General features: G+C 41.1%; 1 protein-coding gene across 1 annotated transcript in view; it reads left to right on the top strand.

Moving 5' to 3' along the window:
* LOC124788566 (aromatic-L-amino-acid decarboxylase) overlaps window positions 1-27898 on the top strand; it is a 303259-nt gene that overhangs the window by 261567 nt on the left and 13794 nt on the right. The window lies entirely within an intron of this gene.

Raw genomic sequence — 27898 nt, 5'->3', positions numbered from 1 at the left:
TACAACCAGATAATGAGAACATTGTCCCTCGAAACGCATTGTTGAACTGTGTGTAGGACAGAAATACGATCGAATGCTACTAATTATTGCTGCAAAAATTTAATAACCGTTTCCTCAGATCCGTAATGGATTATACTACATAACACCAGTCTCCTTCAAATACGCTCTTCATTTTCTTTTGCTATTATCGGGTTCAAAGCTCCCAGCGTAATCATCATCAAATCTATGAGTGGTATGTACATCACCAGGATCATGTCTCGTTGACATCATTTATTATACAAAAGCGTGAACTATGGAACCAGGGACCTTTAACACCATTCACCAAGCGACACCCTTAGATACCGGTTGTAATTACTGCACGACTATGTACGACAACTGATGTCTCTCATCAAACACATAGCTGCTGCCAAATAATAGCGTCATCCTGGGCTAAATCATTTTGAAATTTATCGTCGATCCTTTAATACTACAGCAACTTGTCGCCGTAACACTACTCGCACCTGCGACCAAAATGATAAAAGCCCGTATGTGATGTCTTTTTGTCTGCAGTAGACTGCCAAAGTGAAATGGCTATTTGTAAATTACGTGAGTTACCATCGAAACATCATATATCTCTTCCTAATGATCAGTTAGTTTGTGTACAGTTGTAGGTGTGGTTAGAGATTGCAGTGCCGTGCATTAATATTTATAATATATTAAAATATTTATTCCCTTTTTACTTGAAACATTTTATAGTGAAAAGGCCCAAGTCAAAAACATTTTCTTTAATGTGCTTTATTGTGAGGATTTTTTTGTACAATACACGTAATACACGTAGTACAATACGCGTTCACTATAAAACAAGCATATGCAATTAAGAAATTAATGTATACACTAGAAAATAGGCAAATAGCAAATAAAATTAAAATACTAAAACCAAAATATATCAGTGTGGTTACAACACATACGGGAGATTATCCATAGTCAGTTTCTGCAATCCTCTCACAGCATTTCGTTCTGTGGTATCTACTGAAGAATCTTCTTCCTCGCCAACAATCAGGATGCTGAGCTATTGCGATCTGCATTTTACAGTCTTCCTCGCCCCCCCCCCCCCCCTTGACCATGTCTTTTTGTTTCTCAGCTTCCTCTTCTTACAATAATGGTAAATGCTGTTTGGAAATGGGATATATTGTTACAGAACTCATGATAACTGGAAGGATGTAGTTCTTCATGCCCTGAACATTTTTGGAATTCTGAAATTTCATTTCAAACTCATCTCGATGTATAGGCCTCCTAATACCTGATGCTATGAACTCAAAAAATGGTTCAAATGGCTCTGAGCACTATGGGACTCAACTGCTGTGGTCATCAGTCCCCTAGAACTTAGAACTACTTAAACCTAACTAACCTAAGGACATCACACACACCCATGCCCGAGGCAGGATTCGAACCTGCGACTGTAGCAGCAGCGCGGCTCCGGACTGGAGCGCCTAGAACCGCACGGCCACCGCGGCCGGCTTATGAACTCAGGATCACGGTTTAGTGAACTGCATTGTTAGAGAATTTTCTTTGGTGATTCATATCCACATAGTATGCCTGCGTTGTGCTTTGTTCTCTTATGTGCCTTTAGCAACTTTATTCTTCTCTGTGGCATCCATGACTTTAAATGAAAGAAACCTTTCCGTTTTCATTTCCACTATGAAAGACTTTCTGGTAACCAGTTCACCGCTTCCATCGTACCTCGGGGATGAAATAAATGCTCGAAGCGTTTGTTTGCCTTTTCAGAGAAGCCAAAATGTTTATCACATTCCACAAAATATGGCCTGGCACAAGGACCGCAAGATTAATTATGCCAGTATGCTGATTTTGTCTCAAACCTTACATGCAGTATTTCAAAATTTGGCCAATAGTACTTTAATTACTTAATTACTCTAAAAGCGTACTCATTAGGGTATTGATGTACTTTCAAAATATACATACCTGAACCTTTATTAAAGTTAACGGGAATTCTCCTTCTGTACGCCATTTCACTTGTACTCGTTGTATTCCAAACCCACTTCAGGCTTTAGCTTAGAGCTTAAATCTTAATCATTGCAGAGGGTGCCACTGTGCAGGAAATCGCTTGTACTTCTTTTACTAAAAAGACATCCACACTTTAGGTTACCAAATATCACTTGCATCGCTTGCACTCACAGACCATGAGTTCTTCCCCACTTTCAGAGGAGATGGCAGTGTCACCGGCGAACATATCATTCGCATCATTTTACTCTGAATTTTAATCGTATTTCCGTCGGTGCTGCCTCGATGTATAGACTGAACAACATAGCAGAAAGACTGCAAGACTGCACCCCCGTCTTACATTCTTTTTTAATCCGAGCATTTATTTCTTGACTCTCCATTCTTATTTTTTCCTTCATACCATATATTATCCCAGCTTTCCCTGCAGCATATGCCCAAATTCTGAGAATTTCAAACATCTTGTAACACTTTAAGTTGTCCAACACTTCTTTAGGTCGACAAATGTAATGAAATTGCCTTGATTTTTCTTGCTTCCGTTACGAAGCGAAACGTAGTAGCTTCCTCTCTGGTGCCATTACGTTTCCTAAATCGAAACGAACCGTCATCTCGCACAGACCACCTTTTTTTATGCTTCTGTATAGAACCCTTTTCAACCATATTGATTAGATCATCTGTTAATCTGACTGTGTGATAGTCCTCGCTTTTATCTGGTTTGACGTCTTCGGGAGTGTGTGGATGATAATTTTCTGAAAGTGTGGCACAATATCTGAAGTCTCACAGATTCTAACACCAACTTCAATAATCGTCTGGTTTCCATTTCTGCCAGTGAGTCTAGGAATTCCGAAGTAAATTGGCCATCAGGAACGTTCCAGTAATGACACGAGAAACTATCTGTTTGCCCAGTACCATGTTAAGCTTTTGTTTGGAGAAAAACCCACGCCAACATCCTCGTAAGACTTTTGACGTATATCATCAGCCTCGGTGCAAGCTCGGAAATTTTTTCTGAAAATTTTGTTTAGTCTCACACCCATCTCAGTATTTATGGCGTTCCGCCTCGCAACGCAAAGAGTAACATAAAATTTACTCTCCCGACTGAAATCAGGATCGAATAATTCGTCCTCCAACAATACACCCCTTCTGACATAGGAAAGGTGTATTTCGTGACTAGTATAATTTTTTGGTCAAATGTTTGAGTGAAGCGAAAACAAAGTCTCCCTATAAATAATGCAATGGATTTTTGTACGACTTTTCGTAGGAAAAGTACGAAATGGACAAATAAGGTATCAAATGTCCGCTCCAACATGTGGCCTATTTTCGTAAAACAATTTGCGGAATTAAATAGTGTTTCAGGCTGGTACGCGAACCTGTGACCTTTGCCTTCCGTGGGCAAGTGCTCTACCGACTGAGGTATCCTAGTACGATCCTTCTCCCCGACCCTACCCAGGACCATTGCAAAAAAATAAAATCGTTCGTAATATTAGTCAAATCGCGTAAAGGGTTCGTCTGTAACAGTGCAGAACACATATGGCAGTGCTGCTGATCTTAGAGCTTAAAGTGCACATGTTGACGAAGATTGTTCGATCCTTGCACCAAAGTGAACAACGATATTCCCACGTATAAAACTGTATGTATTATTTATCAAAAACTCATCTAATTTCAATTAAAACTGATATCAAAGTCAGCCAAACATTATAGTGACCCTCGTTCTGGGATATTAAATTCATCTTGCGTTACAAAACATTTGAAATATTCTGCTGATAGCGCCAATTTATTCTGTCACTCATTGGAAACTACATGTCACTTCAATGAAATAAGACAATGAACAGTGGTAATACAATGGCTAAGAAATGAAGCTTCCTATGCTGTCAGGTATGATTTCCATTTCTGGTCAGGGAGCCAAACATTATACAGACCCCATGTTAGGGTATTAACTTTATCTTACGTGACAAAACATTTGTCACTATATGCTGATAATGATAGTATGGATCCATTGAAGAAAGTGCCGGAACTTTGTACTACCTTCTTGGACAACGAATGCGGTTGTTTGTACTCGGATGGCAGGCGCAGATGCGAATGGGTTACGGTGTGCTCCATTATGGTCATCAGACCGGTTCTTTGCCGATGAGTGCCTACCCTCATGTAACCACGCCGTCCAACATCGGGCCGCCGTCACTTCCTATTGTCCAACAAATCTGGATATTTCACGACTCGATCAACGGGCCAAATGGAGATCTACAATCCTTCCCAGCTCTGTCAGGTGCTGATAATGCTCTCTCATACGAAAACGCAGTGTCTCTGTGTTTTCACAGTGATCACTCAACAGCTGATGCTGGTCACGCACCTTGTATACTGTAACATCACTATCTGGGAACAACACTAATGCACACTGGCCACAGAGAATTGCCAGTCTAATTAATTAATTACAAACGCGCTGATGGTGTGCACATGTTGAAAGTTACGCTGTTGCTCACCAAGCCTTCTGGACGCTTCACTTTTTTGTCAGGCTGACCTGATGCCCTTTATCTTGCATAAATAAATAAATTTATTTTATTTTATTTAGTCTAATAAGACTTAACAGATATCAACATCGTCATTTTTTTTATTTTTCGTGTTGAACAGGCAAAAATGTAAATTAGTAATTAATACGTGCCTATCACTGTTTACTCATAATAATTTTCAATAATTCCTGGAGGAAATGGACTGTGGCTGGTCAATGATTTGCAGAAAAAAGACATACAACAGCAGTTAATTTATGGAATAATTTTATTACGCTACTAGTTTGGTGCCTCTTTGGCACCACCTTCAGATCTCTATACACGGAACGAGAGAAACCATTCCGTCGTTTGTGTTTTCTAAAGGAACCACTATATCGATCTGGTTTCCGTTGACGTGAGCACTTCACATATCTAACGACAACAATCAGCGCAAGCATTCAAAGAGGAATGTGAAAGGTGATTCTCTTTCAATGCTTGTGCTGATGGTTGTCGTTAGATATGCAAGTGTCCACGCTTACGGAAACCAGTTTGATATAGTGGATCCTTTAGTAAGTACAAACGACTGGATGGTTTATATCGTTTTGTGTATAGAGGCCTGAAGATGGTGCCAAAGAGGCACCGAAACAGCTAGCGTAATAAAATTAGTCAATAAATTTATGGCTGTTGAATATGTGTTTCCTGTACAAAAAAATTAGTTTTCTCATCGCATACCGACAATGATTCAGAGCGTCTCCGTCAATGGGAAGCCACGTTGACTCAAATGAACAGCACAGCTTCCCACTTCTCGGTAACCCAGGGTACTCGGGTCCCGGAGGTGTGAGCTACGAGGCGGTGGGTGGAGCGCTACATCATCTCTTCCTCTGGCGCTCCAGCTACGTGCTCGAGCTGTTTCCAGCTAGTAACGGGCACATACGAGGAAGACGTCATTAAGGCGAGCGCCCTTTTGATGTGTCTCTGACGAAAGTGGCCTACCTGGAAGCGTCCTCGGAAATGAACTTTGAGTGTACCAGAGCCGCAAGGCCTGTGTCCGGGTGGTGTGTCTGACCGCGGACCGTCACCTTGCCGAAGCGATTATCGGCCACCCACTGCGCCGGCAGAATCTGGCGACCCTATCTTGCCGCAGATCCCAGGACCTGATGTAGCCTACTACACGCTCAGTACGACCTACATCAAGACCCTACAATAAGTATATCTGTTCCAATTGTTGGCACGCGTGACACCTTTGTAAACGTTCGAGGACAATATTAACTGTGCCTGTTCTGTGACGAAATACAACTTCAACCGCAACTTAGCGAGTCAAATGCAGCGATCACTTCTTTCAATCATGTAGGGTACCAACAAGCCTAAAAAGTTCCCAAAATTCATTAATTTGTCTACTACGAGCACAGCGCTTGTCAGTTGCATTCTCAAGCACCTGAGAACTAGTAGCTACATATTTCTTGTTACAGTTGATCATCTTCACAATATCAGCCCTTTGCTATCCATTGCTGGAAAAACGTCTCATCTGAACTTCAGCATTCATTACGGTCTTCAGTTTTGCAGGGTGATCGCGAATTTGAACTTTCTCTTTGAATGCTTGTGCTGACAGTTGCAATACAACATTTATACATAACAGAGCCTTTAGTCATCAATAATTTATTTCCTTACTATTTACAACATTCCGCCAACGTTGGGGTAACTATTTGATTCCGTGACTATAGAAATTACGTGGTTTTGACGGGAAGAATTCGTCGAGCAATATTCACAGGGCATTTCATCCGGAAAGAAAGTTCCTTGAAGGTTGGTCGATAGAGAGCGGAAAAGTTGAAAATCTGAGATCAGATGAAAAAGATGGGTGCGATATGTCTTCTTAACCCAACATCTGTGTAGTGAATGAGATTTTCACTCTGCAGCGGAGTGTGCGCTGATATGAAACTTCCTGGTAGATTAAAACTGTGTGCCGGACCGAAACTCGAACTCGGGACCTTTGCCTATCGCGGGCAAGTGCTCTACCGAAGCACGACTCACGCCCCGTCCTCGCAGCTTTACTTCTGCCAGTACCTCGTCTTCTACCTTCCAAACTTTACAGAAGCTCTCCTGCGAACCTTGCAAGACGGGGCGTGAGTCGTGCTTGGGTAGCTCAGTCGGTAGAGCACTTGCCCGCGAAAGGCAAAGGTCCCGAGTTCGAGTCTCCGTCCGGCACGCAGTTTTAATCTGCCAGGAAGTTTCATATCAGCGCACACTCCGCTGCAGAGTGAAAATCTCATTCTGGAAACATCCCCCAGCCTGTGGCTAAGCCATGTCTCCGCAATATCCTTTCTTTCAGGAGTGCTAGTTCAGCAAGGTTTGCAGGAGAGCTTCTGTAAAGTTTGGAAGGTAGGATACGAGGTACTGGCAGAAGTAAAGCTGCGAGGACGGGGCGTGAGTCGTGCTTGGGTAGCTCAGCCGGTAGAGCACTTGCTCGCGAAAGGCAAAGGTCCCGAGTTCGAGTCTCGGTCCGGCACACAGTTTTAATCTGCCAGGAAGTTTCACCTGTGTAGTGTTTCTTGTAAGTCTAGTAGAATGCGGGCGGTCGTCATCGTGGGGTAGCATCACTCGGACTCGCTGGTCGTTCTTCTTGGATTGTATCTGCAAGACGTCTCAGTTGTAGACAATAAATGTTAGCAATGGTGGTTACACCTCGGTGATGCAATTCATAGTTCACCACATCGTCGCTTTTCCAACAGGTGCATCTTTTTTGGATACACTCAGATCTTTGTATGGAGAGTTACTGCTTTGTTTCGGCTCAACCATTCCTTTCTTTTCCTTACATTAAAATAAAGACATTATTTATCGTCACCAATAACGACACAGGATAGGAATTGTCGGTGTTGTTCATCAACTAATTGATGACGAGCAAGCAGAGATGGACATATGGCCACCCGCTGATTTTTGTGATTTTGGCGTAGAGTACACGGTATCCATACACTCGATTTTTGAACATTCCCTATTGCAAGCAAATGTGGAATGGTGTAATGATCACAGTTCATCACATTTGCCAGTTCTCAAGCACATTGATGTGGATCATTGTGGATTAATGCGTTTAAACGGTCATCATCAAACTCCGAAGGTCTTGGGAACGTGGGGAGTCGTTAATGTCAAAACAGTCCCCTTAAAAAGACAAAACTATTTTCTCGCCCTGCTCTGTCTAATGACACTATCCCCACACACGGAGCAAATGTTTCTAGCTGCCTCCGCTGCTGTCACCCCTCTACTGAACTCAAACAGACGAATATGTCGGGAATTTTCCGTTTTCTGCACTTGGCATTCCATTTTCTAGTGTCCACAGCTCCACTCACTATCATCAAACGACAAAATGACAATATGTACACTCAGATAGCAACAGTGAACTAAAAATAGAAAATGACAATCGATAAATAAACCCATACCAACGGGAATACCAATGTGCAAAACAAAAACGCTATGCACCAACGTAATATTCTGGTATAAGGGACCCGCGGTATCCGTTGGATCGTCAAAGAGCACTTTCATTTCTTTTGATTTCTAACCCCTATTTATCTCTGTATAAGTACAACAGTTCAGATGCTCACAGTACGCGCTGTGACCATTTTCAATACAAACTTGTTCCACACACTCACGATATTTGCTGTTGGCAACAGAAATATCATTTTACTCTTCTTTCTCAAGCGTGCTAAATGGTTCAAATGGCTCTTACTATGGGACTCAACTACTGAGGTCATAAGTCCCCTAGAACTTAGAACTACTTAAACCTAACTAACCTAAGGACAACACACACATCCATGCCCGAGGCAGGATTCGAACCTGCAACCGTAGCGGTCGCGCGGTTCCAGACTGTAGGGCCAGAACCGCTCGTCCACCAGCGGCCGGCCTCAAGCGCGCATTAAGTACTGCTCGGTTCTACTATGAATTTGTTTTTTCGCAGTGTTAGTTACACATTATGAGAGATTCACAACAGGCACGGATAGATTTACTGATAAAGAGTTGTTCGACATATATCTTATCTTTGGATTCAGTGAATGCAATGGAAGAGCCGTTACGGTAACCACGTCTTACAAGTTTTGTATCTATACGTCTGAGGGTTGTTGCGTTACTCTGTGCTTCGCGTTATACGTTTCGTTGACTGCATATTACAGAATTTTTCGCTGTTATGCTTGGTACTTTTACAGAAGAAAGGTAACTAGGGCAACAAACACAGTTAATCGTGCTTTGTTACTTGAAAATGAGCCACCAGACACCCCCGGGTCCCTCGTATCGAGCTACTCAAAAAGATAATCCTGAACAGCCTCTGAAAATGTTGTCGAGGCAGCCGGTGGTTACCCTGTGTGTGACTGATTCTGTGTTTGTCGAACACTATTCACCTGTTTTCCATAGACTTGTCGCCTTAGACTTCTCTTACTTCTACCAATGCAGGAAATAACTTTCCCGGTTCATATATTTTACTTAATAGCCTGACTATGTTCCGCCAACCACCATTTCATTTTCGTTGCGGTTATAACTAGTTCTGCTGCTCCAGTCTCTTTCCTCATTCATTTATTTCTTTACGCGATTCACCAAGTGAGCTCCTCATTCTTCTTCGAGAAACCCTGAGTCTTCGAATGGCTCTCGCACTAAAACTTTGTCATATTGCCATAAATCAAGAAATGGAAAGAAGGTTAAGATTTAGCATGCCGATGGCGAAAAGATCATTAGAGAGATTTAAGAAAATTCTGGAAAACATAATTGGAAGTGGTCGGACGGGGATTTGAACCAGCACCCTCCCTGACGCGAGAAGTTCTACCACTGCTATAGACTATCGAAGCCGTCAGTCGAAACTGATACTCTCTAGGCTGCCTCTAAACTTCCCTCTTCACACACATCATTAGTTTAGCCTTCAAAACAGATTTCTTTTTACTAAAAGCATTACAGGGAATTTTAACTCTTCTGCTAATTTAACACGTGAACTCATCAGCTGCTTCTATCGCTTCGTTATTGATGGTTGCAATGTCTGTGTTTATACAGTGTCTGTATTTTCACAATACAATGCACGCATGTCTGAAGAAACAGACACTGTCACTAACGAATACATCTGTGGTAAACGTTGCGAAAAGTTTGCTTCCGGCGAATATACATTGACGTCAGCTGTTTACGACACATGAAAATTTATGCCGGACTGACGTTCTAACCAGGATTTCCCGCAAATCGTGAACCCTTGCTTTAACCAACCAACCACGCCTCCAGGACCGATCCAAACTTCCATATATATCCTATTCACAACTCGCATGGTCGCACATTTCGTGATTTCCACACAGGGGGACAATATTATTTCGTTATTTTGGTCCGTCGAGCCATGGATACATTAATGACGGTTACAGTGTCTGGGCTTATACTCTTCGCAGTACAATGTGCTTCAGACCGGCATTCATTTGAAGGAACAGGTTCTGCCACTGACGACTACAGCTGTCGCAAATTTACGAAATAGTTTCGCAACCTGCGACTATACATTGACGTCAGCCATTTATGAAACATGAAAATTTATGCCAAACCGAGACTCGAATCCGGTGCGGATAGAGGAAGTAGTTAAGGCAATCACTCGCGATAAGTGGGAAATCCGAGTTCGAGTCCCAGTCCGGCACAAATTTTCATGATTATTTATTTTATTTTATTTTATTTTTTTTACAAATTAATTTTTTTGGCCGACTTTCAGACTTGCTTCTTACCTATAAACATTCGTTGTTAACATTCTCCTCTGGACCACAGTGCTCCCCCGTTATCATTTCATTCCCATCTCCGATACGCAAGTAGCCCAATGTGGCGTCGAATGCAATAAGTACTTGCCCTCGGTGGCTGAACTTTCCCGAATGGGGGACTCCTGGCTCACAATGCAGTACACTCATTTCCATTTCTGTAAAGTACAGCGATATTAACAAACCGAAGGTTCTTTAGATATTTTACATTGTATTCCATCTTCATTTTTCCAATTTAGGAAGCTGAAAACTTCCTCTGTGACTACGATATTGCAGTGCCTATGTTATTCTGATTAGGATGCAAGGTTCCTTTTGATATGTATGTCGATTCCGGGCAAGCGACTTTCAAGTACAACGTCTGCCCTGTACGGGAATATACATAATGGATGTACGAGTATAGGTCGTAGAAGCATGGTTGACGACACATGGAAGTTTGAGTCTGGCCGTCAGTCGTGCACAGATAGCCAAGTGGTAAGGCTAGCACTCGTAATAAGCCGGAGATCCGGGTTCGAGGCCCGGGTCGGCACGGATTTTCATTGTCGTTATTCCATTCTACACCTGATGGTTGTCATTATTTCCAATAGCGAATACATTTAATGTACTCCTCTGTGAGTAGTGAGAATACTTTTTGCTATATTGTATCAATGAGAGCTGTACCAGTGGGCGGATGGAGGGTGCGTACACAATCTGATCAAACGTATCTGGAAACCACTATGTGATGCGGAATTGGTCACCAGATGTCACGAGAGGCGGACCAGCCAGTATAAAAAGAGGCGGAGATTATCGTGATGTCAGTACAGACGAAGTAACAGCAGCTAGGGTCCGTCGGGAGAGCGCAATGGCTTCGAACGTTGAATAATCATTGAGTGTTACCTGAGTAATAAATCCAACAGGGGCATTTCAACCCTGCTAAAGCTGCCCAAGTCGTCTGTTGGTGAAGTGGTTATTTGAAGGAGCTGCCATAGTTAAACAAAGACGAGGCGGACCTCATGTAGTGACGGACAAGGACCGTCCATCAGAGCGGAGGGTGGTTGTAAAAATGGCGGAGAGTGGTTGTAAAAATGGCATGAATTCAAAGGAAGGAATCATTCGTGACAACCAAAGTGCTGCCAACATTACAGCTAGCACAATTACCGTGCGTAGGGAGTTAAAAAGAATAGAGTGCAATGGTCAATCAACTGCTCATAAGCGAGACATTTCCGTTGTCAGTGCTACGTCACACTTGAGGTGATGCACAGAGAGACGCCGGTGGACAATGGCTGACTGGAACCGAGTGATTTGGATCGATGAATCACTCTATACCCTATGTCAGGGCAATGGAAGGGCTTGGGTTTGGCGAATGCCTGGAGAACCTTACATGCCATCATGTGCAATATGCGGGAGATGGTAATACAGTATGGGGATGTTCCTCGCGGTTAAGATGTGGTCCCCTCATTATGCTTAAGACTCCGCTAAATGCGGAAATATGAACAGATTTTACAAACTTTTCTGCTGTGTACAGTAGAAGAATAGTTCGGAAACGATGACTGTATCACCATGACAATGCACTCTGTCATAAAGCAGCTGTGGTTTGTGGATAATAACATATGTAAAATAAACTGGCCTGGGATGAATTAAACCATCGATTTAGCTCCAGAATGATGTGTACAACATGAATACCTTCTGTTTTCGGCAACAATAGGCTGCCATTCCTCCACAAATTTCAGGTATCTCAGTGAAAGTGACCCAGTAGAATTCAAGTCGATGTAAAAGTGAAGGTGGACATACCCCACAAATTAGAGGCCGAATGCTGTTGATTAGATAGTGCACATCTTCATGAGTACACTAAGGCAGGCCATATCATTGTCTTCTTTCACATTTAAATAAACCTTGAAATGGTTGTGCAGTTTTTTGTCTGCTGTCAGGCACTGTGTTATCTGCCATGTTGGCAGATTAGAGTTTATGTCTATCCAGCGTAAATTTCAGTCTTGATTTCTTGATATTGTTACCCTTAATAAATTTTAATTCTCTTCTCTGGAAGACAGTTTTGTGTAATGCTGAACATTCGATCGCTTTTGCATTAACGTTTGTCTGAAAATCCAGCCTTCCCTTTAATGGCTTACTCGTATCATACAGGATTCTATATCGTTTTCTTCCCTTCGTATTTGCGACATGTTTTGCTGTTTGCAAAAATGCCTATGTTAGATAATCGATACCTTTCGTCTTTGACTGTATAGTCTTCATTCTCTAACAATGAATAACCTATGACTTTTTTTTTAATTTCCTGTCCACAGAGACTGTTTTTCGTCTAATTTTGAATTTATTTCTACTGTGCATCTTACGAAAAACATTCTTGTCAGAAGTAAAATACCAATTTACATCTTTGAAAAGCTAGACTTTTGAGTAATCTTTCACGTCACCAAAGGAGCAGAGGAAGTCATTGTAAACGCTTCTAATGCTAACAGAGGCAGAGAGAATGTTTGGGTGATGAATGTACTCTGCCCTACGGCGAGACATTAAGTATGCATAGCCAGCGTCCAGGAGAAACCAGCGAACACACCGTCATTATAGGCGACCGGCGTCTCCACGGCCGTGCAATCACCGGAAATTCTTGCAAGGGCCTTGACAAGCATCCGGGAAAACTGGTTTTTCTATCAGTGGCATGGGAGGCACGATGTCATACAAAACTATTTGCTGCTCTAGTTTGCTAAGCCCTGGCAGCACTGTGTATATTGAGGGACACGTCCTGTATCTCACATAAGTACTGGAAATTGTAAAACTACACTGGTATGTAATGTTTTCCGGTGGTTTGCCGTTGTTGTTTCCTCGTCGCCATGAAGCGGCGCCAACTCAAAACTTCGACTGTCTGAGTATGATTCTTTCCCATCATTACGACGGTACAGTGTGATCATTGGAGCTTACACATAAACTCAATGATAGTCGCACTTTCCATGCACCGTTTCCAAGCAAGTAGGAGATGGGTAAATGATAATGATATACGTCACACATTTGCCTATAAATGTAACAACAAATAGGATTTCTATCTCTAGGCTGTCTGTCATAGGTTTACCAATATCTTGTAAACAGTCACTGACTATAACCAGAGTGTTAATAATTCATGTTGTTTCTGCCTGGTGAGGTAGAACAGTATTAAAGCATCTTACGCAGTTCTGTATAATATAGATGAGAACATTGGTATTGATTCGGTCAATTCATGCGTTTACTTACGTAAAGGGCTTTGTGATCTCGAACGATTCAACTAAGCTGTCTACTCAGAACAACCAAAGCTTTCATATCCGAACTGTTATCACCTTCTAAGAACCCTCTATCTCTCACTGCTTATGTCAACATTTAAAAATTGTCTTTTTGAGACATTATGTAACGAAATCCAAATTGCTGCAATAGGAATCTAGTGTTTTCAAACTGATGGATCCATTTCGGCTAGTTTACCATTTAGACTTAATGTGCAACTTACAAAATATTTTTGATTTATTTTATTATAGCTAGGTAGTTTTACGACTCTTACGCTATAAGCTGTTTTGTGGTTTGCTGCTGTTAATCGTCATTTCCCGTATTTTTATAATTTGACGTTTTATTGTCGGATTTGACAGAGTGACACTTGTGACATTGTCCGAAGTTGCTATATGATTACAGTTGCTGTGGTGTGTTGATGCAATCATTTTGGGCTGCATGTATGATCTTGTTAATCAATGTGTCTGCTGCTAATTGTTGTTTATATCCGTTATCTTTGGTTAGGAATTCAATACAATTTTGTATGAAATGTTTACGTTTTAATCCGTTTGTTAATGTGAAACGTCATCAGGGTGTTGTAATGTATGTACGTAGATTTTTATCTCTTCAAGTACGTTCATTTTTAAACTTTTAGGTAGTATGTATTAAATGTTCTTTGCTAACTCTATTCGTTCTGCGTTATGGTTACCGTTCTTTAAGTGATTGAAGGATGTAGACGTACCGTTTTCTTTAATTCTCGTATGCTCTTGATATCTTTTATTCATACTGCGTCCTGTCTGTACTATATAAAATTTATTGTAATACTAAGAGTCGATTTTGTATATGGCCTGGACGATTAACAACAGCAAACCACAAAACAGCTTCGTACATGAGTCCTAAATCTACACCACGCTGTAATAGAATATAGAGTGACTCGACCACTGATGATATATAGACCTAAGTACAAAATTAATGTACTGAAACCACGATAACCAACATTATAATAAAATGAGGCAACAATATTATGTAACTTTCGTAGATAGTCTGAAGATTGTAATCTAGCTGAAATGGATCCATCAAAATAAAAACACTTAATTTCTATAGGAGCAATTTTAATTTCTTTACATAATGTTTCTAAGAAATATCTTCAACGCTGCGGGCTCATTGCATCGTAAAAATTGTCAGTTGGTATCACATCTGGAAATGCCCACAGCTTTGAACAGTGACAAAAATCCTTACCTGTCTTTGCCAAGATAGAAGAAGAACACAAATTTTATTATAGATTTGTCATGCAATAAGAGATATTACGAAACTGTGTATTCTCTGTCGTCAGCTACTGCTGATTTCTGTTGTTAATGCTATCTGTTTGTTACTTCGTGCCATTAATTTCCTTTAATCACATTTACCTCCTATTAACTTAGAGCAGCGCATCCCAGACGTAACTAGTTTAGACTTTTCATCTGTTTCGTAGTTTAGATTTTTTTAAAATGTGGGCTACACGCATTGCTGAACACGCAGCGCTATGGGTTGTGAGACAGAAGCGTGCGCCAGACCATGGTCGAATCCCCGCTACGGATTAACAACCACTGATCTAGTATACCGTGTAACATTTCTATGTAAACCTTTAGAATGTAATGTGACTGTGAGACTTTCTAAATGTGACCTAGTTACTGCGAATGAGAATTCAGTGGGTGTAACCAGTTCACGTGTAACGCTTTTAATAATTGCTGCCCTCTTACTGTAACAGACCAAATTCATAAGCTGAAGGTAGTATTGCATAACTTAGTGACGGAGTGCTTATTTAGTGAAATAAAAAGCTGAAATTTAAATCCGTTCTTTGCCTTTAATATTTCGTGATTCAATCATGTGAAGGTATCATCTGCGAAATACGACAATACGACAATCTGCAGCTTGCCTTTCAACCGTTAAGCCTTTCTAATTTGAAACATATAATAAATCGCCATCCCGTTACTAATCCCACTTTAGAACTATACAGAAGTAGATACATGTTTTTTGGATCCAAAAAAAAAAGAAAAATACGCCAAAGAATTTGTCGTTATGGCCCTGGAATAAAGCATTACCTGTGAAATGGAGGAAATGCTTTGCAACAGCAAATGAAATAAATTACATTGCTGCATATGGACCTGAACTAAATCACGCTGCAGTGCAGTGTGTCTGCTTATGCTTGTGAAACCAATCACGCTGCTATGCATGGGAATGTCCTTATATCAGCTCTTCGATCGTCGAAAGGAAACACGAGTGTGCAGGATAAAGTGAATAAACATCTATCTCAAGTTAATTGTTACACGTTTTAACTAAGACAACATGGGCGGTTAAAGAGCGAAAATTTGAATGAAAGTGATCGTCACTCTTAAACAACGTTATCGTTAACAATCTCTTAGACACAACGGTGGAAACAAAGAGCTGTGATGTTATATTGGGTATATTTGGTTAAGAAAAGAATAGAATGATGTAAAGAGTTCATGAAAACATGCGTTGAAATTGTGAAACGGCTACAAAGACAATCTTAATTCTACATGATAACTCGCGACATGGATAGTACTAATCAACAATGAAAACGTTTCAGAATCCAAAAAAACGCTTATTGTTTTGTATTTCCATCTGCTCAATTCAAAAACCAACTTAAAATGGCCCATTAGCTCTTGCTTTGAGGAACGACGTGTCACTTTTTTCCAATGTGCATTTTTAGTTGGGGGTAATTACTCTAAGTTTCTGCAGCTGTCATACCTGTGAACTGACAAAACACAACGTTCTTCAGCTGTTTGTAGGTTATAAACATTATTACTGTTGCTATGACTGTGAGTTTCATATTTTTTGTATCGTAATCAGTGTAGAACTTCCGGTTTTCGAGTGCTCCTGAAGTCTAAACTTTTTTGAATAAAATACCACGAAAACGTATAAAATTAGTGAAACTTCTTTCCACATTTTTTGTGAAATAAGATTTTCATCATGAAAATGCAGTCTGACATCGCCTGTGAAGACTGTTTATCAGCAATATTTTTATATGGGGGAGGGACCATGATACGCCATGCAACTCCGCATATACGTTGCACCTATTATTCAATTATACCATAAGAATCGCGGAAAAAATTTATAGCTTTAGCTGTGCCTATGGTTTGAGGGAAACCATACAGGTAATTGTTGTTTCTACTTGAGTCCACGTGCAAAGAGAGGATTGTCAATGAAGAATAGAGGAACGGATCAGCACCCCAATCTGCCATCTCCTATTCGACCTGGTCCATGTTCAGATAGTCTAACAGTTCCTGCAACGCCCCAAAAGTATGAGCTTGAAGTAGAAGGTGAAGACAGTGAGGAGGGAGAAGAACCCGACAAGCATCCCACACACTATGAGTTTGATTTTGACGAGAAATGTGATAAATCCCACAGACAGCCAAGTGGAATTGAGTGATCTCATCGGAGAACTTGATTTGTAGAGTGCAAATCAATAAGGGCTAAGTACCAAAAACAGATTTTTTTTAGTTAGATCCGAAAAACCAAACTAACTGCCGTTGCCAACAACCTGAAAAGGGCGCTAAGCGCTACCATCATTTCTGGTAGCGCATATAAGGCCAGAAAGATAGCATGAGCAGTAAGCGGCGGCCCACTGGTGAGGCTAAAGCGGGCTAAGTGCCACAATACTTTCTAACTGTTTGTAACGTGTGACAGATATTTTGCCCAGACTGAAAAACCTAAGAGGTTGGAAGAATGTCAGAGTGTCTAGTACATAAGGACCCTGTAAAACGTATGGAGAATGAGACACCAAATATGTAACCATTTGTGTTTACTACGTTCCAGGCAGGGAACTTTGTTATTTTAGAAAAAGCAGCCGTTACACATATTAAAACAACGAAAATACATATTTCCAAATGTACTTGGACTCAAGTGAAAAAAATTGCACCTGGTGTCAACAGTTTTTAACGAACTTAAACACTGGAGCAGCTTCAAGATTTTCAAGAAAGAGATTACCACTGACAAAGAACATCGTTTTACTGTCACAACGATATAAAAACAACTTGTCAGATGAAAAGAAACAGGATCTGCAACAGGTGCTGCCGTATTTGAGAACAGCTAACGGAACGTCTTTCCAACAGTTATTCTATTAAAATTGCTTTGTGCTCTATATTTAATCACAGGATAGTGTACGTGTAAAATGTATCTGTAAAATGTTTATTAGTAATAAAACCGATAAATGCTTGAGATTTCTTTCATTGGCACTTACATCGTCTTGCCGATACCTTTTTCCAGAATAAACTATTTATTTTAGTTGATAGAAAGAAGGAACCTCAAAAAGATTTTGCAGTAGTTGTGTGTCCCTTACTACAGACAGTAAATAAAAACATTGTTGAGGATTTTTATTGAATTATTTTTGTCAAAACAGAAATAGTTGAATAAATGGTAATCAGTCTTTCCGCACTTAGCCCGTTATTGATTTTCACTCTACATTTGTCGAAGAAGACCCAGCTTCTAGGGTCAAAACATAGCAATGGCATCTTCTCCATCGTGAAGTCAGCGTCTCACAATTGCAGGAATCTGATTGCTTGAAACTGTGACGTTAATAACTTGATGAAATATCTGAATAATAATCCCAATGATTGAAGGCTGTTCATGGACTTTTCCATATTTAGTATGAAAGCTTAATTTCACAACGTCTAGTCTAAGTGTACTGATGCTGCGGATATCACTTACAAGAGACAAGCCAGAAGACAACAATCTTTTAAAACCATCACACAATTGTCTTCAGGCCAAACCAAATGCCAAATATTCTTCCAACAATTTAGAACACTTAGGATGCAATTGTCATTCAAAAACATGAACTGGACTTCCAGTGTTGTTGATGCATTCAATTAAAATATAGCTATCCGCCTGTTAAAATAAAATACCTCCATCTGTGTTTATCACAGAAACTAGAGCTAATAATTTTTTTCTTTGTCATATTCATTTTTACCATTCCACAGTTAGTGAGATATGACCAATGAAGTGAAGGAAACAGTATCGGCGATAGCAGGAAGTTCAAAAGCATTGATACACGAGTCTTGGTAGCCGAGATGACCGACGTCAGCTATTATCAACATAAACTCTGGTTGCCAAAGAGATCTACCCAGTAATGTGCTGAGCCATATTTCATAAGCAGCCGTCTTTCAACCGGCTAGCCTGTGGTTTTCAGGCACTTATTCACCATCATCAAGCAAACGCTGAGCTGGCCCCTAACTCCGCCTCAGAAAATACTATATATGAACATCTAAAACATAATATCACGAGAAACAACGTTCACACGATTCGCAGACAGAAGCCGCACAAGGCTTCCGACCCTTACTTAAACTAATGACTGAGGCTTCACGAAGAGCATCCAACAAAAAATTTTAGTAAATAAATTAAAATAGTGGAGCTCGTGCGATGGGACGAACTGTATAAAAGACCTTTCATACTCTCGCCACTCAGATATCGGCCCACTGTAGACTGCGGATATTTTCAACCCAGATATACACGAGCTGAGATTGGGACCGGGGTTCCTAAGTGGAAATATATGGAAGTAGGTGTCCAGTTTCAACATACGCTTAAAGACTAATAATAACCTCCCAGTTGCCTGATATGCTGCTGACTAAGCGCTGTTTTGAATCATCTCTCTCCTGAACAAGTGAATTTTAGGAAAGATGTACTGTTTGTATTCCAGTCCCTGTCCGTGTGGACGATGGCTTTTATGTTGATGATGTAGATGTATTGAAGTATTCGGCGTCTCTACCAAACCATGTCACGTAGAAACCACAATTATGTACAAATCTGAAGGCAGTGTCGTCAATGAAGTTCACCACTTAGAAATGAAAGCTCTTTTATTACTGACACCAACGTACAGCCCGAACAAAAAGTTGTTTAATGAAACATCGAATATTCCAGAATGCCGGTAATTATACGGACATCGAATATTCAAGGATGTACAAGCATTACAAACATAATACATTTAAAGAACACTTCAGAAATGATAAATACTAAATATTACTGCCGGTGTGTTTTGAACTGGTGACCCGTAGTGTGCCAGCCAGCGACGCCAATCTGTTCTTACATAATAGGCTGAATCGTCCTCCATGTTTTCCCCTGCTTTGAGAATACGGCAATGTTTACCTTGTGGGCGGTTAACCTATTCTCGCAACTTCTTGCAATATATCTTATAAAATATTTGATATTACGTGTATGAAGTATTTCGAACAGTATTTAATGTGTATGGAGATATTTACAAAGGCCTTTCCATATAACAGAGAAACTGAAATGTAATATTACGCGGCTACCGAAATTGAGTCTCGAAATTAGCGCGGTGGTTTGTAAATATTAGATGTAATGAGGTAGAAACTCGGTACCAATCTTCAAATATGGGTTTTATGCAGTAACAGCCTGTGCCTATTTATTAGCTTTTGACCATATACAAACACTTGCAAAAGTGATGTTTGTTTTTTAATAATTAGCAAGTACTTTAAGAGATGTGAAATTTTTATTGTATAGAGGGGGGAAAAGTACAGTTTCATGTAAGAGTGAAACACTTTTTATTAATAGTTCATCTATCATTTAAGCAGTATTAATTATGTGTGCTTTATGGTAGGTTACTTCATGATAGGTTACTTCATAATAGGTTATGTTACTTGTGCAAGTGTGCTCCCAAGGATCAGTCTGCTACAAAAATATCTTAATTATCATTTGTCTTACCGTATCCATGTAAGAAATTGGGTTAAGTGTCATTCAGTTTGCTTATGATAACGATATATAAATACATCGCAATAAATATTCCTCCTCTCCACTTTTCCAGTTGCGAAAATATCTCAGGACACGAAAAAAATTTTTTGGATGAAATGCTTCAGTATAGTTTTCGACTGGTGGAAGGAACGTAATTTTGTACAAGCATTTTTATTGGCATACACTACAACCACTGCCTGATTAGTGACAGTACGCACCTGTACTCCCTACCGGTACCTCTGACGAAAAAAAACTGCTTGTTACCAGCACAAATTTTGCATTCGCACTTTTAAAATGAGCAGAAAAAAAGTAAAAATAACGTTTTAAGAAGTATAAATGTCAACCGTCTCCCCCATGAGGGTCGCAGTATCGAAGCCTTTCCTTTTTTATTTTTTTGTATATATAAAGAAAGCACCGCTTACAATACGCTTACAATACTCAACTGAGAGCCAGATTCTGGCTCCCTGTTGTCTCTGAGACAATTGAAGGCCCATCTTTTTCTTCGTTCCGACTCACCTGGAAATCTAAACATGCGAAAACAATTTTTGTAATGGTTAGTGCAGTTCACATCTGAGCAGTCACCGATATTTACGACGAACTGTTCAATATATTTCATTAGAAATCTCCACTCGCATCGTGACTCATACGTAAACTTCTTTGGGGAAAGAATGGCGGACAGTTCAGCTCCGGTTACAGGAATTTCACTGTACGTCACACTACGTGCGCTGAAGTCGCAACAATATCAAGGTTCTTGCAAGATGTTAAAAACGAAGGGAGAATCATTAAGCACACTGTCTTAGATTAATGAAGCGAATATCTTTTTGTCAAATATCGGCCGAGAACCGAAAATATTGCTTCTGATATTGCAGGCTGGAGCACAGAGCAGTTTATTCGTGAAACGGGACTGCGGCAAAATAGGAAAGGAAAAAAAAAAACAAAAAACTGGCTAGGAATTCAAAATCTGATGTTACAGAAACCCTAAGAATTAGGTTGGCAGTTAATGGATAAGTTTAGAAATACTACACAAAAGATACGAAGAATAATTTCTACATAACACTTTTTATTGTAAAGAACTGGTTGTGCTGAATCATCAGGACAAAGAAAGTTGGGGAAAGATGAAAAGTTCACTGGTTGTGATATTTCGATTCTTGTTCAAGTAATGTTCCTTTTCTAGTAATCTCGTTATCGACAGAGTGCTGCATCCCTGGCCATTAATGTTTAGCACCACGAAGGCGACATGCAACAAACGTGAAATTCACGTATACTACCTTCTTGGATATGCAAATGCTCAACACTTCAGCCCAGTCACAAAATTAGATAAGAATAATACCATCTACATTTTGCAGATATGGTAAGATTTTGCAACGGATTTCTCTTTCAGAAATCTAACTGAAGGTTATCAGTTAGAAGATCGTGATATACTTCGTGTAACAAAGAGAAACGCCTAGCAGCAGTATTGTCAGAATCCTGCAGCGGCAGGCTTGTGACCCATCGAGACTTCCTTTTACTGTTCCGTGGTACTGCTGCTTGAGTTGGTAGACACCTCGCGCCTACCATACAAATATGGAATTGATGGGTTCAGAAGAGCTCTACTCAGCGACATGCAGTGGCCCAGAGCGAACAGTGATCGAGATGATAGGTGTGTTGTTCACTCGGCTGTGCGGAATCGTACAGACACGTTACATGCTTTGAGTCAGGAAATTAGGCTGTTTGCAGAAGAAAAATACCCATACAGACAGTGCAATGACTCTTGGAGTAGCATAGGCTGCTAGAACGGCTACCACTGTTGTGGCCTTCCTTGACGACATCACCAGGGAGGGAAGCGCCAACAATGTTGTTCCCAGTGATAACAACAGACGCAGCAAGGACAGCACGTCATCCTTTCAAATAAGTGGACCGAGCGAGATGGCGCAGTGGCTAGCACACTGTACTCGCATTCGGGAGGACGACGGTTCAATCCCGCGTCCGGCCATTTTCATTTAAGTTTTGCGTGATTTCCCTAAATCGCTCCAGGCAAATGCCGGGATGGTTCCTTTGAAAGGGCATGGCCGACTTCCTTTCCCGTCCTTCCCTAATCCAATGAGACCGATGACCTCGCTGTTTGCTCTCCTCCCGCAAACAACCTCAACTTTCAAATAAGTTATAGTTCCGCCCACACCATAACGATGTATCTGTGGAGGCACCGAAGAGGACGAATGTTGCCAGACTGCATTAGTCATCGTCATACAGACCCAGCACCTGGTGTGAAGGCACGGGGTGTTCCTTGGTGCACTACATTATTATCTGTGGTTCGCCAAATTGGTAATTTGGACAGCACTAGTTACATTCCTGAGGTGCTGATGCCGAAGATTGAGCCCTGTCTCCAAGGTGACCGTGACGTTATCTTCCAACAAGATAGCTCAAGACCTCGTGTTGCCCGTACTGTCCTGATTTACTCCCATTCAGAGAGTGTTTGACAGTTGCTCTGATCAGCATGTTCTCCGGATTTCTCAGCTACTGAAAACATCTGGTTACGGGTTGCCGAGTGAGTGGCACAGCCGCACTCACCTGGCATTATAACTGATGACACCTGGCATAGAGGTGAGGTAGCGTGAAATGACGTCTCATATGTCACCGCAACTCAGTTTGACTTGATGTTCTGTCAGGTTAGGGGCAACAGTGGCAGCTCTGTGTATTAAATTTCGCACCATGTACATCCCAAATTGCCTTCAGATTTGTTCATCTGTTCTTCATTTTACAGTGTATGCGCAAGATAAATAAAATTTTGTTGTTTGATATTCCTCTTGGAATTGCAATTTTAATGGCCCGTAGTCTAGATCTTATAAAAGAAATCAGTCCAAACACAGCCTTCCGCTTTGTGCTGCACCGTGTTCCATTCACTACCGAAAAAGTACACAGCAGTTTGAGCTCGAGTCATCTGGAAGCACTGGAACTATACGCACCACGTATCTCACTCTCTCCTGTGACACCGGATGACGCGCGTTAAGCAAGGTGACACACTCACTCAGTTTCCTCAAACTGCCTGATTCACGGAGCATCTCAGCCTCTATGAAGATGACTAACTTGTGCCGATGGCCCAGCTACTTTGCATGAAAATGGGGCTGTAAAAAATAATCTCTCCGTTGTGTTAAACAGTCAGAGCCTACCTACTCATACTTTATAGACGTCACGTTACAGCCAACTTTTATTTCTTGTATCTGTTGAGTAATCTGACAAAATTCCGCTATCAACGGTCTAGTGTCGGCAATTGGTACACATTTTATATCTTTATTACAGACCGAGTCCAGTCCCGGAGGGAACGAAAAATTTCCTTTTTTAAGACATTGAACTCCCAATTCCCGTAAAGAAAATGGCTCATTTACATCTCAGCACCAGTTTATATGAATGGTGGTTTGGTTTGGGGGAGGGGACCAAACATTATACGAATGTTAGAATAGTTACGTTAACGGTACGACAATCTGTTAACTGTAAACCACCTCCAAAGCTACAAGTCTCAACTATTTCGTTGTTGTTGAAAAGTCAGAGACGTACAAGACCAATACCAAATCATAAACTCTTAGCACAGTTTCCTCATCATTCGTTTTTGTGGGAATTAGAAAAGAAAAATTCTCAGTCAAACAGAATACAGAATTAATTTTTCTTGTGTCCCATGGATGCTAAATTACATCGCTGACATGTATTATCTCGTGGTGTACAATACTAATTTAACATGTGACATAACATACGAATAATATTTCCTTGTGAGCATTTATCGACAGCCGGCCGCTGTGGCCCAGCGGTTCTAGACGCTTCAGTCTGGAATCGCGCGACCGCTAAGGTCGCAGGTTCGAATCCTGCCTCGGGCATGGATGTGTGTGATGTCCTTAGGTTAGTTAGGGGACTGATGACCTCCGATGTTAAGTCCCATAGTGCTCAGAGCCATTTGAACCATTTGAACCATTTCTCGACAAGATTATCTCAATCCACCCATCTTCTAAGAGAGAGATACACTTGACTTGCTCCTAAATTCAGTTATAGGAGTTTAGCAGATGTGTCAAATTATTTCGTCTTCAGGTACACTGAAATGCAACATTTCGGTGTGAATACCTATTCGATCGATCATGTCGTAGTCAATTAATTTACATATCTACATAAACTACAACTTCGTGCCTGAATTTACTTTAAAATTGACTGCTACAGTTATCTGCGGTTTTTGCGATTACTTGACAACATTTCATTGACTCGAGCACACTTCTCTTTTATTGTCAAGCGCTTTCATTATGAAACTTGGAATATCGTGCACTAGGGACACAGATCCTACGACAGTTCTCACAAGAAGCCCCTTGAGTGCGAGATCGCAAGTTCAATCTAAGAAGGCTTATTTGAAAGTGTTAACAGTTGTCACAGGAAAAATATTAGCTGGTAATGACTCACCAGATGCATCAGAAGAGCGACAGAAAATGCGTGTCTGCGAGGTGCAGAGATCAACCTGTTTGGGACGTATGTATTACACTTCACAAAATGGACATCGTCAGCACTCAATAAATATTCAAAACAAACCATTAACTTAAACCATGAACACCAAGCGAAAATGCGTGGAGTGATCACAAACGTTCGCACCATCAAGATCGAAGGCAAACTCCTTGGGAGATACAAAGCAAGTAGGACGTTCAGTTAGTTATCCACTGTAGAAGAATGCATATAGAATCATACTGGTGTAATTAGGTGATGAGAACTGATAGAATGTGATGGCAAGCAAACGAAGGTGAAACAGTATGTCGTGGAGCTTATCGTGAAACTGGCTTTCCTTTAAGACGTAGCTGCAGGTAGTGCGATAATACCGTATATTTTACAGAGACGGATAAAACAAACCTCCAGGGGATGAATTTGTCCATTGGTTCCAGGTGGAGTGAACTGCAATGTCACAAACTTTTCAGGGTGGATAGTTTACTCTACAGGAATATGATTTTTATACGCAGAGCAGGAATCAAGCAAAATAGAATTATTTTAACCAACTATTTCCCAAAAGCATAGTTCTAATTCTCTTACGCCCTTTTTCCTTCTCTTGCTTCCTGTGACGTAAATATTCGCTATTGCTCTTGCGAGATCACGTACACAAGAAATAATCGTAGGGTTCAGAACAACATCCAACCTGATTAACAGTTGGCGTAATTGTACACGAATGCGTGAAGGTACTGATGTTAGTTGATCTTTACGAAATTCTCTTGATACCTCTAATTTCCAGGGTTCCTTTCATGCGCGCTGCCTCTTCAGATCCAGATTGCTCGGAGTTGAAAACAAATTCCTTAGTGAACGATGGGATAAGTTTGTTTATCTCATCCGCAAGGGGCGTTCCAAAAAATCGAGCCGGAGGCATAATTATAGAAACCAGTACCTGTATGTTAGAAGTCTTGACCCTGCCTGTTGAGACACTTGTCCCACTGTGACACAAGGCGGGGAATAGCTGTCTCATAAAATTCCCGGGGCTGCGATGTTAACCAGTTCCGCACGTACAGCTGAACGTCGTAGTCCGAGGTGAATCGTTTGCCCCTCAGAGCCTTTTAAAGGGGACCAAAAATGGAGTAATCACAGGGAGAGAGGTCCGGACTGTATGGAGGGTGGCCCAGAACCTCCCACTTCTGGAGGAGTACCGCGACTGTGTTGGCCGTATGAGGCTTTGCACTGTCGAGGAGCAGAATGACCCCACGGGTGAGATTGCCTCGTCGTTTTGATTTGATCGCTTGGCGGAGGGTGGTCAAGGTCTGCGAGTAACGCTGGGCAGTCACTGTTGTCCCATTCTGCAAGAAGTGAACCAGAAGTGGGCCATCTTGGTCAAAGAAGAACGTCAGCATAATCTTTCCTGCACTCGTGTGGACGGCGACGTCCAGCTGTACGCGCGGAACTGGTTCACATCGCAGACCCGGGAAATTTTTGAGGCCGCCATTCACCGCCTTGTGTCACAATTGGACTAGGGTCTCAACAGCCAGGGTCAATACTTCTAACAAACAGGTACTCGTTTCTGTACTTTGCTTCCGGCTCGTTTCTTTTGAACGATTTTTCTGGCCAATTCCGCAGTCTGCTGTGCATCGTCAAGTTAACGCTTTGTTTGAAATTTCATTATCTTACGTTTTCCAGTTCTGTGGCACTGTTTGAAGTTATGTAACCATCCACTTCTTCCCCTGAATACACTGTAATCTATGTCGCGCAGTTTGATGTGCATAACGTTGACGGTCACTATCATACGTATCCTGTGAATTGTATCGAGGAACCTTGAAACGCTAGAAGACTAGCTTTTGTAACAAGTGCGGCTTGTCCTCCCTTGAATGAGCAACGGTTATTGTAGATTCAATAATGAAAGGTTTGCTTTGTTTATCGTTGTCATTGCTGTGCTTTATATCAACACCATTGGCACTGTAGCACTGCTGTGAGTTACTCGTCGACTAAGCAGTTCAACTGCGCTCCGCAGCCTCATGCTGTGCTCACAATCAGATACCTCAGTTCTTGTCCCCTGTTGCCATTAGTAGCCAATATTGTGGTTGCAAGATAGACAATATATGGGGCGCCAAACGCCGTAAACATCATTGACCTTTAGTGACCACGCACTGAATGGGTTCCTAGTCAGTATTACGAATTTATGTTGCAGCCATGTATTCCATGCAGTTCCGGAAATCGTTCATATCACATCTCAGTATTTATACTGTTTCGTAGACGAGTAAAACTACTTACGTTACGCATTTACTGAACAATGCTTGTGGTCAGTGTGTTCTGGAAGTTTGTTCGACAACAAATACAAAATTTCTGTCTTCAAACGGGGCAACTGTTTGTTACCTTTTTGCGGCTCCAATCATGGCCGCCAGTTGATTGTAAGCCGACCGGAGTGGCCGTGCGGTTATAGGCGCTTCAGTCTGGAACCGCGGGACCGCTACGGTCGCAGGTTCGAATCCTGCCTCGGGCATGGATGTGTGTGATGTCCTTAGGTTAGTTAGGTTTAAATAGTTCTAAGTTCTAGGGCACTCATGACCTCAGCAGTTGAGCCCCATAGTGCTCAGAACCATTTTTGAGTTGATTGTAAGTTGTAGTTTGTCATTCCTTTATTTTACTATTGAGATTTCAGCTATACAGCTATTTTCAAGTGCAATGGTGAAAACTGAAACCAATAAAACGTATGAAAAAGTGCAAGGCATAACGCGGCTACGTTCGATAATCACGAAGATAGTTATTTCTTAAAATATTACTGTTTCAAACAAAATTTATTCTCGTCCACAAGCGCCATATAAAATTAGGATTAGAATGATTCTTTTTGGCCGTGTAAGACCATGTTCTAGTTTACTTATAATACAAGGTAACTCGTCGAATGTCTATAGTAACTGTGCGAAATGCTTCGTTGCTGTAAGACCTTATGGATTTTCTTCCAGACTGTTCGCCCACGACATGTAAGTTGAAGATACGCACGGTGGCTACCGAGAACAGCATGAGTTGTGCCTTGCCCCCACATTAGAAAATAGTGCCGATTTTCTTCCCTTCTGGTGGCATTAGTAAAATCTTTTAGCTATCGTAGCCAATCTTTACATGACCGAAAAAGGTCACTGAAAGGAAAATTTTGTGTGGTTGTTATCGACAAGAGTAAATTGACTCCTACTCATTTTATTCAAACGCTGAATCTCACAGGCAACATCGCTGTTCATTTATATGCAGACTTCACGTGATAGGTACAAGCCACTACGTACTCAACAGGCTGTCAATTTTATTCTG

This window comes from Schistocerca piceifrons, chromosome 3 (genome assembly GCF_021461385.2).
Source record: "Schistocerca piceifrons isolate TAMUIC-IGC-003096 chromosome 3, iqSchPice1.1, whole genome shotgun sequence".
Taxonomy (NCBI): Eukaryota; Metazoa; Arthropoda; class Insecta; order Orthoptera; family Acrididae; genus Schistocerca; species Schistocerca piceifrons.
Note: the sequence above shows the minus strand (reverse complement) of the source record. Positions and strands in the feature narration are given on the sequence as shown.